Source organism: Ochotona princeps, chromosome 4 (assembly GCF_030435755.1).
Source record: "Ochotona princeps isolate mOchPri1 chromosome 4, mOchPri1.hap1, whole genome shotgun sequence".
NCBI classification, from domain to species: domain Eukaryota; kingdom Metazoa; phylum Chordata; class Mammalia; order Lagomorpha; family Ochotonidae; genus Ochotona; species Ochotona princeps.
In genome coordinates, this window is record NC_080835.1 from 67,776,377 (window position 1) to 67,796,250 (window position 19,874).

The following is a 19,874-nucleotide window of genomic DNA, read 5'->3' on the forward strand; positions in this document are numbered from 1 at the left end:
AATTCCTTGTTGTATAGTATCAGTTAACTAAATGTTATAAAGTAAGTTTTCCCTAAGAAGCACATAACACTATTATTTTAGCATCCCATGAATTCCATTAATAGAATTTAAAATATGGAAGAGTAATCAAGGATGTGTCATTTTCAGCTTTAATGTGCAAGCATAATAATCAACAAGAAATAAATCTGATTATTTCTTCTTTTTTCTTTTCTTTTTCTATATAATGACAAGGTGAATATTTATGCTCTGAGCAAATATATTGTCCTTTTTCTCTATGTGAATAAGACAGTTTATTTGATAAAAAGGTGCAACATTGAAAGAAATATATATCAACACATTTGTCTCCACATTCTGATTCTCTAGGAAAAATGGTAAACACACATAACAGCAATAATCTCTTGCATTTATTACTCCATGTACCAAAACACCTTTTGAATGAATATAATGTAGCATGAACTTTGCTAAGACTAGTGATTTTATGCCCCTAAATGTAAGCCACAGTCTGTAAAGTTATTTAGAGATAAGTGGATCATTATACCACCACAATCTACTTGTTGCCTATTGAGATGGGTAAGGAATAGTGTCACAGAAACATAGAGGAGAGAGATAAAACATTACATCTAGGATGCCATCAACAACCTGTTAGAGAAAGTAACTTTCAGGATATATGATCTGGGGCAGGTGACATGGACTTGCAAGTTGGGCTTCCACCTGTGGAATCAGACTGCAATGCAGAGGGTGATTCATGTCCTGGCTGCTCCATTTTTGATTCGGCTCCAAGCTAACATCCTGGGAAAGCGGTGGAGGATGGGCCAGGTGCTGAGGCCCCTCAAGGGAAATCAAGAAAAAGCTCCACTCCCTTGGCTTCAAACTAGCCTAGTTCTGGCCATTGTGACCATTTGGAAATAACAATATATACATACCTTTCAAATAACAATACATACATGAATACATACATCTCAAAAAAATATATGATCTGAAGGATGAATAGAAGAGCTAGTTTCTTAAGGAGAGAGTTGTGTTTTAAATAGAAAAAAAACCCTGTATAAAAGAGTCTTAAAAAAATTAAAGAAATAACATTTTCTTTAAAAACTCTAGATGTCCCACATATTCAGACAGAAAAGTAATAGTGAGAAAATCAAACTGAAGATGAACTACATCCAATTCAAAGTCAGGGCAAACAGACCTCATTTTATAGTAAAGTCAATAAAGAAATCTTAGGTGTGAAAGTAAACAAACGAAAGTATCTCTCAGAAATGTCATTCTCATTGTGTTCTGAACAAAAATAATCACAAAGGCACAAGATTTAAAGCAAGAAGACAGAAAATGGCTGGCATAATCTTATTAATGGTACTAGTCTGAAATGAAACAATGAGACTAGGAAGATAAAAGTAATTTTTTAAAAAGTCTATTTTCAAGATTTATTTTTATTGTATTGGAAAATCAGATAGACAGAGAGAAGGAGAGACAGAGAGAAAACTCTTTTGTTTGTGGATTCATTCCCTAAGTGGTCACCATAGATGGAGCTGAACCAAGCCAAAGCCAGGAGTCAGGAGCCAGAAGCTTCTTTCAGGTCTCCCATATGGGTGCAGGGTTCCAAGGCTTTGGGCCATCTTCGACTGCCTTCCCAGGTCACAAGCAGGGAGCTGCATGCGAATTAGAGTAGCCGGGACACAGACTGGAGTCCATATGGGATCCCAGCACGTGCAAGGCAAGGATTTTAGTCACTAGGCTACAGAGTCAAGCCAGACACTGAAAATTTTAACAACACATCCACTCAAGCCTGTTAGGCATATGTTATTAAGGTATGCAAACCCATAATCTGGAAACTACGCTAATCAAATTATGGTCGCATAGATATTCATTGGCATATCTGAGTCTAATATAGATCATGTTGTCCAGTGATTGTAGTTCACTATTTTTTTTACATAAGAATGCTCCATTCATCCCAAATGTTACTAAAGCAAGCTTATGAACTGCAACGTTTAAGTGTGTATTTTACAATTCACACTTAGAAATGTAATTTTTTTGAGCACCTTTTCTTAAATAGTTCAAGTCCCTTTGAATTAGTCTATACATAGAATTTCGTCTTCAACCAGATTGGTTTAATAATGTCTGCCAGAGTTTGCCTCTGGCCATGCCAGTCGACTGGCGATGCCATTAGCAGACAAATTTATCACATGCATTAACCTGCTGCCCTGAATAGAAGGTTACTAGAATAATGACTAGGTGTTTCAAAATCATGAATAAAATATTGGAATCAGTTCTACAAGTTATTAAGTTCTCTTATCAAGTCTATAGACTAAACGTGCTTTCAAATATGGTGAGTATTTCTACCTTGGGTACGTAGACACATCATTTTGTTCATTTTCAAAAGTGCAGAAGAGCAGAATAGCACCTTATGTTGGATTCTGTTAATGTTGCTACCAGTTAGATCCAAATAAAATGTGTTAATTTTTTCCTGTTTTCTCAGAATCAGCTGTGAAAATGCAGGTGTCTTGTGAAGTATAAAATTCTTAAAAGTTAAGACAAAATAGGTTTTTCAGGAGGAACATGAAGTATGGCAAATAAAGAGATATTTTAGTCAAAATAATATTTTTTTCTAACAAGGACATTCATTCTTAGCACACTTCTAGAGTTAGGTCTTCATCCAGTGGTACAGGAGGGAGGTGGTGGGTGGAGGAAAAGGTGTGGTGCTACCCTACAAAAGGAGAAAAATCTATATATTTAGACTCCTGAGTTGGATTATCTAGATAAACCTTAATGAAGGAACAAATGTTTTTGAGTGATTCTGCTGACACCTTACAAATTCAACCATAATTTGAACACTTCAGAGAACCTGGCGATTTTCACAAGCCTCACTAAGGGAGGTGGCACTGCGATGCAGTGAATAGTGCTGCTTGCCTCCAAAACTTGCATCTCCTGTGAGCTCAAGTTGAAGACCCTTTGCTCTGTTTCTGACCTAAATCCTGCTAATGTGCATAGGAAGGCAGCAGTTTATGGCCCAACTGCTTGAGCCCCTGTCAAATACATGGAGGACCTGGATGGCTTCCAGGTCCCTGGATTTGGCATGGTCCAACTCCAGCCACTGAGCCATTCGGCTGACTCATCAGGAATGTCAGCCTTACATCATCATGGTCTGCAGAGCACCTCATCACGTTTGTGAATCTTCACCAGGCAACCACAATCTGTATTGGCAGGAAACTGCTTTTTTGTTTATAGTTAAAGAGGCTGCAAAATGTCACCAATTTTACACTTCATTTGAAGGTGTAACTTTTCAGCTTTGAATCCGTTTCTTTGTATCAGGCAGGTAAAATCATCCTTTGCACTACATCATAAGATGTAAATTTATATTTCTTTCAAGAACTCAGGGCTTGCACTGCCCTGAAAGTACCAATTTACAGACATGCTAAGCTGGTAATAGCTCCAAGAGGAGGACCCAGCCTTCCGTTATTAGGTAAATCCTTAGACAGCAAAAGAATGCATGTTCATTCTCATATCTGCTCAAAGGTATAGACTTTAAAATTATAGTAAGAATATATTATAGTAAGAATTCATTTGAGTTCTTAAAGAGAATTTTGAGTTTCTGCTCTATACCTACTCATTTATTTTATTTTTTTAGATTTAATTTAATCTTTAGAGCAATGCTAACAAATAGGATTAGTTATCCTCAGATTGAAAAATCAGATAGCTTCATCTAGATATTTATTTCTTCAACAAGTATTTACTCAGTAGCTGGTTTTCTGAATATGACATTGGATTTATTACAAGATCTACTTGTAATGTTTACTGTTGGACATTTGGTCAATCTCCATAGTTTAGTAACCGTGTGAGTTAAAAAATTCTTGATTTTTAAAAAAGATTTACTTATCTTTATTGCAAGGTCAGATATACAGAGAGAAGGAGGGACAGAGAGGAAGATCTTTCATCCACTGATTCGCTCCCCAGGTGACTGCAATGGCAGGAGCTGCATCAACCTGAACCCAGGAGCCAGGAGCTTCCTCCAGGTCTCCCATGTAGGTGCAGGGCCCCAAGGCTTTGGGCCATCCCTGACTGCTTTCCTAGGCCACAAGCAGGGAGCTGGACAGGAAGCAGAACCACCAGGACACCAACTAGTGCCCAGTGTGTGCAGGGCAAGGAGTCCAACCACTAGGCTACCGTGTTGGGCCTGAAAAACAACCTAAGATTTTGAAACTTAGTTTCCTCATTGTACAATAGATCTAGTGATAGTACCACTGTACTTCCTATAAGGCCATGTATATGAAGGGTACAGGTCAAATGCCCTGTGTTTTTCCCATAACTATACTGAGAAGATCTAGTTGAATCTGACTTAACATCTTTTAGATATTAAGCCATTGAGTGGAGTCACCTGCTAGAGTCTGAAATTCATTATGTCTGGTTTGATTTGACTGTTTTTAGCTTTTACCTTGTAATATCTGGTGGAAAAAATTTCAGGATTTGTTTATTCTTAATCATTGTTTACCTCTCTCTGTGTTTATGCCTCTATCTCTGTATGTCTCCCTACACCTACTACTACTATCACTGCAACCTCCGTACATTTTTCTGAACGCACTGGCAAAGAGTGAAGGAGGAGCTAGGCTGGATTAGCTCTGTGAAACCATCCATCATGATCTGTTCCTACCACCACTTCCAGTTCCTGGCAAATTTGCTTGGGCTGAGGCTGGCCTGTGACTACTAACAGGAAAAAGAATAAGCTCTAGTTTGGCTTTGGGGAAAGTAGGAAAAGCTTATCTGTGTCATTTTCCTTCTGGAACGCTTTATTGTAATAGCTCAAAGGGAAAACAGATTGTTGAATCAACCAGTGTTCCAATTTAATTTGTTGGACTGAAGTCCTGAGGACTAGTATCATTCCAACAAGCTTCACTGTCTTTTGGCAAGGACTAACCTCAGGTGCTTCGTACCAAGGAAGCAAGGCTGAGTAAACACCAAGCCATGTGTCTGTCTTAGTCCATTTCGCACTGAAACAAAACAGATCATTTATAACAAACTCTAAGCCATTTGGCTCAGAATGCTGAAGTCTGGGGCGTTCAAGAGCATGATACCAGCACCCTGTGAAGGCCTCCATTCTCACGCCACGCCATTGTGGAGGACAGAAGCACAAGAGAGAGATCCAGACAGCAGAAAGAGGCTGGGTTATCTTCTACTGCAACCTATCCTAGAGACAGCCTAAGCACTTCCATATTAGAACACTAATGCACTCATGCTGGCACAACCCTCAGGACCTAACCATCTCTTGTTTCTTCACCTCTTGATACTGTTTGGTTGAGGTTACATTTGTAATTCATAAATTTTTTATGTCACATTCATATCAATGCAACTATCATAGTAGTCTTCCACCACTGTCTTATTATCTGTTATAGTCATCCAGAAGCTATTTCTCTCCTAGTCCCAATTTCTGTATTTTGCAGCAAAGCCTCAGTGGGTTAGCTTTTCTACACGTGTGTCATTTCAGTGACTGCTCCACTTACACAATCAGTGTCACATAAAAACATATCTTAAATGCCTCTTTCAGAGTAATAAGTTATTATTAAACTAGACCATACCAATGAAATATTTTTTCTGAGTAAATGTTTTGAATGCCATTTCTTATTTTAATATTTTATTTATTAATTTGAAAGAGGGCTAGAGAGAGTCAGAATTTAGGAGAGAAGAACATCCACCTGCTGGTTCACTCCCCAAATGTCTGTAACTCTCAATGTTGGGTCAACCAAGCCAGGGGACCAGAAATGCATCCTGGCCTCTCAGATGATGAGAGGCATCATCTATCGCCTCCCAGGGTGCACATTAGCAGTACCTACACTGGGAGTAGAGATAGGATTTGATTCAAAGTTTTCTGATACAGAAAATTCCACCCCCTCTTCATTATTTTATAATACTTGAAAAATAGTGCATTTTTATTATATGCACTCAGAACGTTTGCTAATTTACACTGGCTTTTCCCCTAGTTAGTGTCAAACAGCATTGCTTCTGACTCATAGACCTCCCTTTAATTTACATTTATCTCAATCTCAGCCTAGATTTTAAAAAAATTCCCAAAACAGGAAAGATGGAACAATGCTTATTTCTTAGCACTGGAATTCACTAAATGCAAAATGCTGTGTGTTCCAATACAATGCTTTACAGTAAGGGTGTAATGTGACTTAAAAAAGCATGACAAAACAGCCACACAGTTAGAGATTGAATAAACAAAATAATGCAGACATTTCAGTTAAAATTACCTTATCATTACAGAAGCTGTGCTGACATAAGCTCCATTCCAATTGTGGAAAACTTGATTTTATGATAAAGCATTATCTTTATATGTTTTCCCAACAAGCTTTAAGGTTTCAAAGTATTCTTTTAGCTGTAAAATCAAATGGCCATAACACAAGATGGTCAAGTGATTTAAAATGGCATTCTTGATATAAAGCCTTTTTAAGTTACTACAGTATCTTTTTGTTAAATGTACAAACTCTGGAACAAAGGAATTCAGGCAATAGGTTCTAACTTGCCAGAAGGAGATTCCAACATCATCATGAAGATTAAATCACTGAATTGTTTTGTGTGCAGGAGTAGTGCTCTATAACTGAAATACAATTTAACATAACAACCACCTACTAAATGTTTACAACATGACATGCCATAACTGAATTAGACACAAAATATATAAGAATAAATTGGCCGTGACTCCAGACTGCAAGAATTCCGAGTTTGGAGGACAAAGTTACACTGCACAACACATTGGGGTGAGAATAAGCATTCATTGTCTATGCATGATGCTGGAGAGTGAATGACACTCAGCTCAGGGAATTGCTGTACCACGAGTTGTGTGTTTCCAAACATGTTTTCCTTGGTAGCAAAAGAACAGATTTGGAAATGAGCATTTGCTTGAGATGTGTAGCACATTTATTAAATACCCGGGGCATTATACATAACATTTCATTTATCTTCTGGGAAACCTAACAAAAAAAGACATAATCAACCTTCTTCCATGGAAAATGCAATGCAGGCAGTGTGCCTAACAATCATCCCTCTTCACCTGCTATTATTGTATAGCAAGCCTAGGATGCATACCCAGATTGTTTGTTTCCAAAGTTTGAGCCCTTCTGTTGCTTCATATGCCTTCCACTATGGGTGTGGAGGCAAACTGGGTCTGAACAGTAAACGAGCTGTTTCACAGAATGCACATGATATGTGGGTCAGAGAAAACAGCTCACTTGGAAAATAAAAGCAAGTCCCTGGCATAAGCTTACCACCTAACAATGATGGCACCAAACAGAGTCTTGGTATTTGCTAAAGAATGAATGAATGATTCAATAAATAAATGGAAAGAAGCACACAAAAATCTATCTTAATACAAATTACAAATTATTTTCTTTCTTTCTTAATATTTGTTAAAGCAATGAGTGAATGATGCAGTAGATAAAATAAATACAAATCACAAATCAGTTTTTTTCTTCCTGAGGTCAGTGATGGGCCTTGACTCTGAGGCAGAAGCTCCTATTCAGCTCCTTGCAGACACTCATTCTCAACTGGGTCAATTCTGTATCTTCATTTAGGTTCCGCAGAACTAAGCTGTAGGACTCATTCAGTGGACACCCTGGATGCTTGTCTCAGATCCTTAATACTCAGCAACCCTTACTATTCTCTGCAAATCCTTCGATATTTTGTTAAAAGGAAACAGAGTTTCTACTCTAGGCACGTCTCATTCACAATTCAGCATAAGTGAATAAAGGATAAAATGTACTGGTGCAATTGGAATTTGCAGCCCTATCAAGTCCCTGGAATCAATCTTATTATGATTACTAAGCAATAGATAAGCCTCTTCAAACGGCCCACCCCATGTACATAAGGAGAGAGAGAAGGGGATGTGACAGGTAAGATGCTTCAGTGTCAGGAAAGCCATACGTGTGCAATCCAGGAGTTTATGTATTAGTCTCACTATGGTTATTTGAGGCTAAATTATGAAAGCAAACAGTTGTCTGCAGAAGTGTGATGTGGAAAGAGCATGGATTTTGATGACTAACTTGCATGCAAATGTACGGCTAGCTGCTTCACTATAGAACATGTACAGGCTATTTCACTTCTCTGAATTTCACTGAATTCATTCATACATGTGTGTGATTATAACACCTTTGTAGGTTATGGGAAGACATAACCTCCATTTATGGACTGTATAAACAGCAGCTCTCTTCAACACTCTGCAAATGAGGAGATTTGACCAGGTATATGTTCAGATCCCTGGTGGCTCATGGATTCCATGTGACAGGCTTAAAGACTGAAAGCAGCACAAATGTTTCCAGGGGCCTCAGTGGGCCTAATTGATAGTGATGACATTACTGAAAACATCTTCCTGCTTTCTTTACTCTTCCATGCACAAGGATATCCCTGTCAACCCTCTTTCCACAGGGAATGGAATGAGGTTTTCATTAGATTCAACTTCCTCATCTGGAAAAGCATGTTCTCAAACAAAAATCAGGTTTCCATATGTAGCAAATAGCAATTCATTTCCTCTTTTTGCTTCCTTTGATTTTTCATCTTCAGTCTAGGTTGCCACAAGATGGGATTTCTTGGATATCTTCAGATCATAGCCATCAAAGGCAGGGACAAAATATTAAAATCATAAATACTATGAATCTTAATTTTAATGGTAGATTTTGATAACATTGATTCTAATTCTAATGAGGGGGTCACCACTGAATACTGAGAGAAAAATCTAAAAATAATATGAGACAAACTGTTAGGATTACAATGCTGAAATCTCCTGACAACATGTAAACTACATTTATTACTGACTTGAAGTATTTAATAATGTGTCATGCACTGTGGTATAAATTAATAAAACCCATATTAACTGTCCTCAAAGCATCTAATGATGAATTAATTACGATGAATAATTCTGCCTATACACTAAAACTGGTGCTCACAATGGCTAAGAAATAAATTTCTAAGATTGCATTGAGATAAGCTATTTGGCCAAGATGAACTTATATCAGTCAAAATTCAAGAATCTACGGGTAAAGGCAGATTATTTTGGCTACTTTTCTGGTCATTCAGATTTTCATCTGATTTCAACAATCATGGATATCACATTCTGTTAATTTTTATTGATAAAATCATACACATTTTTAGAATTGTGTGCATATAAAAATAAGCATACAAATCAACAATATTACAAGGCACTGTGCTAAGAGATTTGTCATCACTCTTTTGTTGGGTCTTTGAAACTGGTCTTGCCATCTAAGGAATTGTGAACGTTTCTACTTTACTGCCAAAAAATAACATCAGGGATGTAGAAGTTGCCAGAGCTACAGAAGTTAGAAACTGCACTGGAACTCAAATCTTTCTGACTGAAGGTCCCAAGCTCTCAAGTTAGGCAACAAATTATATAGTATCCTAATAAAACTAACATATTCTTGGGTCTGACGCAGTAGCCTACTGGTTAAAGTCCTCACCTTGCACTTGCTGGGATCTCATATGGCTACCTGTTCCAATCCTGGAGGCCCTGCTTCCCATCCAGCTCCCTGCTTGTGGCCTGGGAAAGCAGTCAGGGACAGCCAAAAACCTTTGGATTCTGCACCCACATGGGAGACCTGGAAGAAGCTCTTGGCTCCTGGCTTCAGATCTGCTCAGCTCCTGCCATTGCAGCCACTTGGAGAGTGAATCATCGGGCATAAAATATTCCTCTCTGTCTCACCTCCTCTCTGTATATCTGACTTTATAATAAAAAAAAACAGATCTTCAAAAAAAAGCCCAACATATTCCTATTCTTTTTTAAGATGTAGAGATAGTAAGATGTGTTAGGATTCTGTCCAGAAACAGTATTTCTTTCCATTTTAACCTGTTATTTTTGAGAGATCTTTACCTATCAATAAAAGCTCGGGACTACTTCAAAACCACAAATGAAGTTAAAGCATTCCTGGTTGAATGAAACTTACAATGATACCCCCTACTGCATCACCACAATGATAAGCTCAATAAATAAGCAGACATGTGGAAGTCCACTAGAAACCAAGAGGACAGTAGATACATGTTGATTAATTGAGATCGGATCCTCAATGGTGGAATCAACACTTGGCAAGCCAGCAGCCACCCCCATAGGCTCTGTGTGGTCTCTCCATCAGCAGAGAACTGGCATGTTCCAATTCTTTACTGTGGTAATTTAATAGAAATACAAACAACAAATGCAAACTGGTGGAGGTTTGAGGTTCACAGACAGGCTTATTAAAGAAATTTTACATAGGCCTAATGAGAAAGAGAAATCGAGAGAGCAGGGTTTCAGTCTCTTTTGTGCCACTTTCTAGACACATCAGCTCACCCTTTGAATACTAGGGTTCTTATCTATAAATGTAGTCAATGATTCCTTTCTCAAGAAAGGATGAGACATCTGTTGCACAAAGAAATGCTGCAACATCCTTTGCCAATAAAACACAAAAGATGAGATTTTGTGCCCCTCCTTGAGCTACCCACTATTCTTCATGAGCACATATTTCTTAAAATAAAAGATGGCTTCATCCAAAAAGCTACAAGAACCGAAACACAGAGTTCATAGCTCCTAGGCAGCCAGTGGTGCTATGAAATCTACTCAAAAGTACAGCCATATTATTTGAAAAGGCATCAATTTAGAACCTGTCATCTGTCCCCTGTTAATTTTCTTGAGCAGACGATAAAACTTAACAGAGTTTGGAAGTGCCAAGATTTCAGACGGCCACGACAGAAAGGCAGACTCCCTCTCAGCTGAATTCACTTACACACAGATTATGCTTAAACATTGGTCATTATGCAGGCCTAGATAAGATTCCCAGATGTGCACATTTGGGATACCAACCCTATGTGTTAGAAGACCAAACGGAATTGGGTTTTCTCAGATGATGGATGATCTCTGCACCCGTGGATTAACTTTCTGGGAAGATAGGGACCATCATGTCTGGTCACCACAGAGCTAATCCCCAGGTTTTAGGCATATGCGAGGCTCTCATCCCAGCAAAGGCAAGACCCTCATCCATCAATGAAAGGAAATCTGTGTTTTCTTAGCACTTTAAGTTACTCACGAGGCTTGGAATGCAGGACAGCGGAATGGCTAGAATTCTGAACTAGAATCTAGTGTTCTTTCTTCTTGCGAGACCCCCAAGTCATTCAAGGATTAAAGCACTACCCCTTTATCTCCTCTGCTACTCTTTTTCACTAATAAAAATGTAGTTGTAATAGTGATACCTGTGTCTAATTTTAGCAAGGGGAAGGATTAAGTAACACAATACAGTCAAGATGGTTAAAGCACTTCCAAAACACAGAACAGCCAATTTTTTTCAAGCTGCTTCCATACTCATACGTCAATTTCTGAATGCTAAAATATTTTAACAGGCATAGGGCATGGTGCATTAATAAATGATCAAAGAGTGTGCATTTTCTGATGCTCTTTTGGCCTCCATAAAGAAACTAGCAAATATTCCATTAACACAAGCCATGAAGTAACTTTTTAAAAACCAGAAATATATTTCTCCCATCTCATGCTGAAGGTGGGTCACCAGGATTGCTTAGTTTATGCTCTTGAAAACTGGCTTCTTAAAGAAAAAAGGTTGCAATGGATTATTTATGAACAAGCATAAATTATGTAGTAATTTCATTGAGATTTCTGGGACTTCTATGAAGTAGAATATCCCCTGTGGTGGCCACATCTCATTTAATGCATTCATTTCATCTTTCCCTCCACTTCAGAGACGTGCCATATTTTAAGGTTCACTCAGAAACAATAGCTTATTTTGAAATGTAATTTGGAAATACATTTCCAATGCATTCTTATGTAGCACCAAACACTATCTTATTAAATAAAATAAATACACATCAAAAGGAAATTGGACCTGACAATAATCATTCATGACAAGGATGACATTTAGGGGTCTATAACACTAGAAAAAAAATGCAGCAAGCAAGAACAATGAAGAAAAGCAGAAACTAATAAACCATATCAAGCTATATGTCATTCTTCCTGTAGTTGCATAAATTCTGTCTTTACCAGCAAGCACATACGCAAATTTCATTCCATTTTTCCAGTTAAACATTGAAGAAGATAAAGCTAAATCTGCTACCAATCCCACATAAATGAATCACTTGCAAAATAAACACCAGGCATCTACAAAAAGTGTCATTGTCTTCTCAGCTATAAAATTGTAAGACTTGAATCACTGTGGCCCTTTACTTGTCATTGTTCCAAGAAACACTTCCATATAAATAAGCGGACATATCAAAATGCATGTGTATGTTTAAACTCTATTCTTACATATGCTTAAAATTACAGGATCACACAGATAACATCTAAATGGACGATAGTGCCAAAATATGCTTGTTAAACATTTTTATTGCAATTTTTGGAAATGATTTGAATGATACCAATGGATTATGTTCACACAGGAACATGCCAAGAAGAAACTTAAAATATCATGAGATATCAAAGAGTACCAAACTTGTGGTTACTTGATGAAGAAAAATTATGGAAAATCCTTACAGAACATGCATAGAATTTTTAACAATATTTACTTTTGGTGATAGAATTATAATTAAATTTTGTTCTATTTCTGTATACATACCTATGCATTCTGATACTACAATATTATTACCTATTGTTAGAGTAAGCAAAGCACGGGTCATTTTTCAAAGTATAAAATAAAAGAAAACAAAAATCTATGTAGAGAAGACATGTCTTGTTGTACTGATTCCATGAATTTGTGGCTTCTCTTCAAGAACTTTTCAAGTTGTGTGTACAGTTAAGTATCTCCTTGCAACTTTCGTGCCTTGATTATTAAGCAAAAAATGAGTGCAGGATTTGCAAAGGCCTACTCTTTAGTTTTCAAAATATGTAAGTGAAGAAAATTTGGTGAGGATGTCTTTATAATTCTACAATTCACACCACTCAGGTTGAGAATCTTATCAGGAGAAACTATTATAAAACTTTGAAATTATTATCATACAATATCTAAGCTGACCTAGTTTAATTCAAGAAATATTTATTAAATACAACACAAGCCAGTATGCTGCTTAGTGAAAGTTGAAAGATATGAGAAGAATAAGACAAGACCCTTCAAAATTATAGACCACTATGAAAGCTGTGTGATGCAGAAAAACAAAGGACTCTATCTTAACTCAAAAGTAGGCACCTTTTGGGCAGGGAAGATTCCCTTGGAAAAAAGTACTGTTTCACTGATTGTGGAAGAATGAACCGAAAAATCAAGCAGGTGAAGAGAGAAAGCAAGATCACTCCTGGCATAGGAAAGAAAAAGAGCAAAGAGAATGGCACAACTTTCTTGTTTAAATACCTAAGAATGGAATTTCTGGGTAATATGATACTTCTGCGTTCAATTTTCTGAAAAATAACAGCTAAAAAAGGATCGGTATTGGTGACGTAATTTTACTTCCTCATAAGGCACTATGTTTTAAAACACATGCAAACATTATCCATCTAAAGAATGAATGGAAGGATAGTGCTTGTGTAAGTGGATGACAGCTTAATATCACAAATCTTAAATAATGTGTGGGAACTTCTTGGAAAAAATAGAATTCAACATAGCCAGATCTCTAAATGTGAAATCAGACATCAATGTCAAAAGGCAAAGAGCATTCATGAATGTTATTGTACTCTTATTAATTAATTTTAATTATTCCTCAAAGTAATATAGTTTAAAGGATATTCAGTTTCAAATGATATTCCATCAATTGTATAGAGAATAAAATAGGAGAAACATAGATTGTTAGGGTGGTGAAGGTGAATTAGAGATAATGAAGGTACAGGGCAATGACATTGATGAAACTGATAAATGTTGTAGAATTGTCAGAGGAATTTAGAGAGATGAGATGGACAATACAACTCCTGGATACCTTATAATACCTCTTGTTAAATGAAGGATATAAGCATAGAATGAAGAGATGAAAGTAAAACTGGAAGAAAAATTCAGGATATTCATGATGAGTTTACCAACATTTATGTCATCCTATTGGAGACTTCCACTGACACTTATGCGTGACAAGAATTTAGGAGCGCATCATGGACTGACGGCACTGGAGGCCATCAGAGTAGAATAAAGTTCTCTCTGATAGTTTACCACTAGTGTAGTTATATGATAGAGCTGGAAGTCAAAGACAGATGGAATTGATTTCAAATGTTATATTCTTTTATCCAAATGTTCTGTCTTACACTCATGTCATTTTGACTAAGCACAACTTATGTGTAAGTAAAATATTTAAGGATCAGAAACAAAATGAGGGAAAAAAGGGAAGGCATTAGCCATAGTTCTTTAATACCATTCATTATTTAAAATAATATAGGGAAGCATTTTTTCATATGCTTATTTGCCATTTGGGTTTGTTCCTTTGTGAAGTGTTTGCCCATTTCCCATGCCCATTTCTTGAGTGGCTTGTTTGTTTTGACATTTTGGTTGTTTTGTAGCTCTTTGTATATTCTGGAGATCAGCCCTCTATCACCTATGTCGTGTGCGAAGATCTTCTCCCATTCTGTGGGTTGCCTTTTTACTTTGTTGATTGTTTCTCTAGCTGTACAGAAGCTTCTTAGTTTGATGAGGTCCCAATTGTTTATTTGTTTATTTATTTCATATAAACATATGAAAAAATGCTCAAGTTCCCTGGCAATAAGGGAAATCCAAATTAAAACATCAATGAGGTACCACCTCACACCAGTAAGACTGGCCCACATGAATAAAAGCACCAAAGACACTTGTTGGCGAGGTTGCGGGGAAAAGGGAACCCTACTCCACTGCTGGTGGGGCTGCAGGCTGGTACAGCCTCTATGGAAATCAGTATGGAGAATATTCAAACAACTCAAATTCAACATACCGTATGATCCAGCAATAGCACTCCTAGGAATATATCCAGAACACTTGTTCTATGAGAAACCAACATGCACTCCTATGTTCATAGCAGCACAATCAGTAATTGCAAAAACATGGAAACAACCAAAATGCCCATCAACAGAGGATTGGATAAGAAAGCTATGGTTCATCTACTCCATGGAATACTACTCAGCTATTAAAAAAAACAAAATGCAGTTCTTTGTGGCCAAATGGGCCAAACTGGAAACCATCATGCTAAGGGAAATGAGCCAATCCCAAAAGGTTAAATACCACATATTTGCCTTGATTTAAGATGATATGATGTTATGTATAACATGTTATGTTTTGAATGTTATATGTTGTGTATAAACTAAAATTGAAGTATAGGTGAGGTGGTCACAGAAGGTGGGTGGGAACTTGCATTTACTTTTAACATATTGGTTACTCATTACTATGTCAATTAATTCCATAATGATGTAAATTTTTGCTGATGGTATGTTGGAGCTTTCAATTGACTGGGATGATACTCTGCTGGCTCTGTCCTCAGACCAGAGAGGGTATACCTAAGAAGCCATTGAACTTAACGGGACAATAAGTTTGGTATACGCTTGCAATGGGGAAATCTCAACTGAACTTGAGCTGTGGTTATGCAACAAGGTGGAGGAATCCACCATGGTGGGAGGGTTTGGGGAGGGATGGGGAGAACCCAAGTATCTATGTAACTGTGTCACATAATACAATGTAATTACTGAAGTTAAATAATAAATAATTTAAAAAAATAATAATAATAATATAGGGAAGGAAATTCCCAAAAGATAAGGATAATACGTCAGTTGTGTTTCATTAGCATTGATTTCAGGATTTGATCAGGCATTAATGCCACAGAAAGCAGTAACATAAAAATCAACCTTGGGCCCAGCGCTACAGTTTAATGGCTAAAGTCCTCACCTTGCATCTACTGGGTTCCCATATGGACACAAATTCATATCCTGGCTACCCCACTTCCCTTTCTGCTCGCTTGTGGTGGCCTGGGAAAGCAGTGGAGGATGGCCCAAAGCCTTGGGACCCTGCACCCATGTGGGAGACCCAGAAGAAGCTCCTGGCTTCTGATTTTGGATTGACTCAGTTCTGGCCATTGCAGCCATTTGGGGGTGAATAAGTGGGTGGAAGATCTTACTTTCTATATCTCTTTCTTTCTATAAATGTCTTTCCAATAAAAATAAATGATTTTTTTTAAAGAAAAAAGAATCAACTCTCCTGGGAGCAAAATGAAAATCATTGGTGGTCTGGAAAAAGACTTTCTGTGGAAAAATTAAATGAAAGGCAAAGTATGACAGATTGAAGAATATGGGAAAAAGAGAATAATATTTTGATGTGAGGGGAAAGAGAGAAAGCAAGCTATGGAATTAACGGTCAGGTCAACGGAACTTTTAAATTTTTATTTATTTTATTTTATACTCAGAACATGAATATTTTTCACCATGAGAGAGAAGGGATAGTAGAAGTGAATAAGGAAACAGAAATAATGAGGAAACTAGGTCTTGGGGGTGGGAAAGGAGAGAAGGAAGTGCCCTCTACAAACAGTGTTGGAATAAACCACCTCATCTTGCCATTGCCTTGTTCTGCTAAAATGGGAGCAATGTAAAGCCAAATGGTTGAGAAAAGTAAGACTCTGCTTCAATGTGCTAATTAAAATATGTTAAAGCCTAAAACATTTTTAAATAAATTCCCACAATTTTTTCCCCATTCCAACCTTTAATTCTAGTTATATTACTCTAAGGAAAGAATCAAGAAATAACATTTCAACTCTCTCATAAACCCTGCTGATTTTTTAAAAGGAGACAGTTTCTAAGGCCAAAACAATAATTAAAGTCATAAATATGTACTGCTACATCAAGTCAAAGTATTGGAAAACTCATTAAGAATATTTTAATCATCTGATTACTCCTGTGACATGGTTCTGTATAAATAATATTAATTGTCGTTAGTTTAAGTTGAAGTAAAGCATCTGAAAAAAACAAATTAATTTATTTAGTGCTTTGGATTATTTTTTCCCCAAAAGTAAAAGCTGAATTTGACTGAAATTGGGATACTTCCTGTGGGATCAACCTTTCAACAGAAAATATGATAAGAAAAGGCATATGAATGTAGTGACATTTTGGTTTAATTATCGAGACCACTGTACAAACAAGTGTTGTGAATAACAAAATATGTCTAATTCTAGGCTACCATAAAAAGAGAAATGAAAAAATGCCACACATAGATGATATCTGTAACATACGATGTTTAAAGTTGCCTGTTCACGCTTCACAATTAAATTTTTAACAGAGATTTACTTATAGGTATCTTCAAGTTGCTGAAACACAAGCCTGCATGAAAGATGTGGTATGTACTCAAATGACAATAGCTAACAGGAAGTATATGGAGGCATGCATACAAACATCATCTCTTTCTTTACTGACTTCTCTTTCCTCACTCTACCTAGGGGCTGGCCATTAGTCTTCCTTTACATCTCAGCCACAGGAGAAACGGTAGTAGCTCTACAAAATGACAAATGCATATTCATGCTAGATTTTCTGTTTTTAGTTTCTCAGTGTGTTACATCATGTTGGACCATTAGCCTCTGCTCTGGTGCAATGACACATTTTCAGAGTCAGTGGACATGGAAACAATGTAAGGCCTTGTTTCATACTCACCAGAATATTAAGTTTAATTTCTCCCCTCAGCAAATCCAACCGTGTCACTTGCAGCAATCGGTAGGACACACAGACCAGGCAGGGAAAAAGAAGTATTCAAGCAGATGAGTCATTAATATTTCACTGTACACAAGGCAAGCAGAGATGAAGAGTGTTTGCTTTAATCGATTTTCCTTTTAAAAATGCCAACAATCCAGTCCCAGAATGGTTTAGTAAACATGCATGTTTTAATAATTTTATGAACTTACAAAATATATTCTGTGTATGTTAAAAAGGCATTTGGCCATTGCCTCCCTCTTCCCCACTCCATTCATCATAATCATTATTGCTCCAACCAAACACAGAACGTAACTTGCTGGTCAGACCAGAAAAAGCTGTTTTAAATAGAAAAAAAAAATGCTTTCAAGAATTAAAGATCATTGCTTCCCAGGGCAAAAGTAAAAAAAAAGCCAAAAGGAGGTGACGAGCAATTTTGACTTCAAACAGAAAAAAGAAGCACAAGTGTCAACAGGGGGCACAGACGTGATTTCTATTTCATAGCCAATGTCACTGAAATGACCTACGGCAAACGTAGAAACTGTTCTTCGATGATTTCAGCCTAAAATTCTGCAGAAGGCTGAGCCCAAACCCATCCTGTCCCTGCTGTATCTTACCTTCAGTTCCGTGCCCAGAACACATCAGACAACTTACCCAGCAGGTGCTCATGACCCCCGAGACATGTGACAATAGACACCATCAGCCCAGTGTTTTTCAGAACATTGGAGAAAAGTCAGAGAAAATCTGAACAATGTCCAACATTTGTCCTTCCATTCATTCACTTGATTCAGTTGACAGCCTGCACATGTTTATCAAACATTTGTTGAAAGCTTGGTGCAACCCAGAATAGAGTAGATGACATAAAATGCAAATACCTACTATTTGCAGGACAACATGATCAAACACTGCTGTACTTGTAGTTTTGTGTATGGACAGACACTGGGCATCCTAAGAGTGGGGGTCAGGTTGCTCTGTTCATAACTGTTCACTAATACCTTGGCACATTCCCTAAGACATGGGGAATAATCATTATACAGTCCTGAATAAACTTAAAGCAACCTTACAAGTGTGATGGACAAAATGTGAAGTGGGGCAACAACAGTGATAAACAAACATAACTGTCACCTTGACAGTTAACCATTTACCAATTTTAAAAAAATAGTTCAGACATTGAGTGTTGAGTGTTATAGGCTCTGCGTTCAGATTGGATGGAGTGGGAGTAGAATGTTAGTGGAAAGAGCTAAATTGGAACTAAGAGCTCAGCACTAAACTAGCACAAGTGTCCCAGGAAAAAGTCCTGACATGAGAGAGAGTATGGAGAATACGGAGCAATCACGCAACCGGCTCAAGTGGTTGCAGAGCAGAAAGGAAGGAAAGCACCCAGAACACAAAAAGGACATTTAGCAAAAGGCACAATTGGAAAAATGGACTGAACAGGTGGCCAGTTACATAATCACCCAGCATTCTAATCACCCCTTTGCCAAAGAACACTGAATAAACCCCCACATATCCATTTATTTTTTCCATCTTCTAGTTTGTCTTTTTTTATTTAAATTTCATGAAATAGGAATTTGAAAGGGAAAAAAATATGGCCACTTTCTTCAATATGTTCGAACTGCGAGCCAAATCTTCCCAAATTGCCACCATTGTGGGAGGGAAATGAATGCAGAGACAGGGCCAACAATTCTCCCACATGTAAATCTAGATTTGTTGGACTTCAACTAACATCTATCAAGAAAACATTTAAGTAAATCTGTACAACTGTCTAGTTTTCATTTTCTTCCCTGTTTAATTCAACAAATAGGCTTTAAGTACCTACTATAGGCATGATAAGACTCAGGATTATGTTAGTTTTGTTCATTATTATTCACCAACACCTCACAGATCCCTTTATATCTTGAATCTACTTAATATACAGTACTGAATAAATGTAAAGCAACCTCTTAGATGTGATAGCTACTTTGTGAACTGGTCCCATATACATCTTGCGTAGTCCTCACAAGAATCATAAAATACAGGGCCCAGAACAGTAGTCTAGCGGCTAAAGCCCTTGCATTGAATGCACCAGGATCCCATATGGCCACCGGTTCTACTCCCAGCAGCCCCTCTTCCCATCCAGCTCCCTGCTTGTGACCTGGGAAAGCCTTGGGACCCTGCACCCATGTAGGAGACCTGGAGGCGAATCCTGGCTCCTGCCTTTGGATCGGCTTAGCACCGGCCGTTGTGGCTGGTGAGTGAGTCATTGGATGGAAGATCTTCCTCTCTGTCTCTCCTCCTCTATGCATATCTGCCTTTCCAATAAACA